The following is a 2278-nucleotide window of genomic DNA, read 5'->3' on the forward strand; positions in this document are numbered from 1 at the left end:
TCAGTGACTAGTAGTGGTTTTATGGCATTTCCTGTATGCATAAGTATCTTGATATCACTCCTCCATAACCTTCTCAACCTCTCTTAGCCTGCTCCCCATAATCCCATCCCAGCATATCCACACAAGGTTTTTCTGTGTAGCCCTGCCTGTACTGGAACTCACTCTGTAGACCAGGCTGGTCTTGAACTCAGAAATCCACCTGCCTCTGCCTCTCCAGTGCTGGGATTAAAGGTGTGCCCCACAAGTGCCCGGCTTTTAAAATTTTTTTTAAATAAAGGAATATTTGAGAGCAGTGGTGGTAATTCTAATTTACTGGTAATTACCAGTGGTGGAGGACAGAGGGCATAATTTTAATCCCAGTTCTTGGGAGGCAAATACACGTGGATTTCTGAGTTCCAGGACAGCCAGGGATATACAGAGATACCCTGTCTGGAAAATCCAAAACAACAACAACAACAAAATTTTAAAAAGACGACAAAATTAAAAAAAATAAACAGCCGGGTGGTGGTGGCCCACACCTTTAATCTCAGCACTTGGGAGGCAGAGGCAGGCAGACTTCTGAGTTCAAGGCCAGCCTGGTCTACAGAGTGAGTTCCAAGACAGCCAGGGCTACACAAAGAAACCCTGTCTCAAAAACAAAAAACAAAAAAACAAAACAAAACAAAAAAACCAAAAAGAAAGCAAAAAACCAAAAACAAAACAACAACAACAACAAAAAAATAAACAAGACCTGGGCTGGTCAGGAAACCCATTTGGTAAAGTTTGCTGCACAGGAAAGGATTTGAGTTTAATCCCTTAAACCCACCTTGAAAACTGGGTATGGGAAAAAACAGGCAGTAGTGGACATGCCTTTAATCCCAGGTCTTGGGGGGCAGAGGCAGGAGGATCTCTGAGTTCGAGGCCAGTTGTCTACAGAGTGAGTTTGAGGACAGTCAGGGATACACGGAGAAACCATGCTTGGCAAAACCCAAAACAAACAACAACAAAAAACTGGGTCTGGGCCCTGGCGGGGTATGGATCAGTCGTGGGAGGCAGAAGGAGGAGGATTCCTGGGGCTTGTATGTCATCTGATAGAGAGACCCTGCATCCTGGAAACCACCTGAGGCTCACTAAGCTTTCCCAGGAACAAAGTGGGATAGAAGCAGACTAATGGTGGCAGCTATTTGAAAGCCGGGCTCTACCTTTTCTTCAACAGGTGGTTTGTGATGAGAACGGCTCTAAGGGCTATGCTTTTGTCCACTTCGAGAACCAAGAGGATGCCGACATGGCCATCGAGAAGATGAACGGTTTGCTCCTCAATGACCGCAAAGTGTGAGTGTCCCAGTCTGGAGCGACAACCATCCTGTGAGCCAGCCGTGGCCCCACTCGGTATTAACAGGCACACACAAGGAGGCTACTGGTTCTCTCTGCCCATAGGTGGCTTGCTCCTACCTCTCTACTCCAGGGCTTGTGAGTCTCCCGGCAGCCCTTTTGACTTGCCATAGTCGGCTCCCTGCCCCAGCCATGGCCTGCCTGCTGCCTCACCCTAAAAGCATTCATCTGTAGGTTTTGTGAGCATCAGCAAGTGGGGCTGGCTGGAAGACAGCTCTGAGGCCACTCTGAGAAGGGTCTTGGCAAGTGGCAGAGTGGAGAGGTCCTGGGCTGACCAGGAGCTGGATATTTTAGCTATACAACCTCAGCTTTCCTTTGACTCCTTGCTGCCCGTGGGGCTCATGCTAGTTTTTGGCATCACGATTGTTCTCTAGTTCTTCTTTCCTCTGAGCTGCAACATCTCACACTGTCCATAAGGTGAAGAAGTCCATCCCTTTCCCGGGACCCTGTGTGAGGTCTTGTCACTACTATGGGGTTGGGAACAGAAATTAGCAGAGCCATGAGGGGAAAGGCATTTTGCTTTTTGTACTATTGCATTTTGGCTTATTACAAGCAACAATCATTTCTGTCCTTTGGGGTGTGGAGTCTATTGGGCGTATGGAAATATTTTCGTGTTAAGCTTACCATTTGTGGAAGAGCAGAGGTCTCCTGATTGCATCCGTCTCGCTGCTGGACTAACCACTGTTAACAGTTTGGCTTGTATCCTTCCAGATATTTTCTATGCATTTACATAGATGCACAGAAATGATCGTTTTAAAAACATGGTCATCAGGTTTCATCATGAAGGCAGTGTGATGTAGGCAGAGTGGCCCTGGTCTGAACCAAGTGCTCTGGGACACCCCCTGCCTCTTTCTTCTGCTGGGGACCTGGGGCATCTGAGCTTGCTCTCATGGTGGACAGGGTCCTC

Source organism: Mastomys coucha, unplaced genomic scaffold (assembly GCF_008632895.1).
Source record: "Mastomys coucha isolate ucsf_1 unplaced genomic scaffold, UCSF_Mcou_1 pScaffold18, whole genome shotgun sequence".
NCBI classification, from domain to species: Eukaryota; Metazoa; Chordata; class Mammalia; order Rodentia; family Muridae; genus Mastomys; species Mastomys coucha.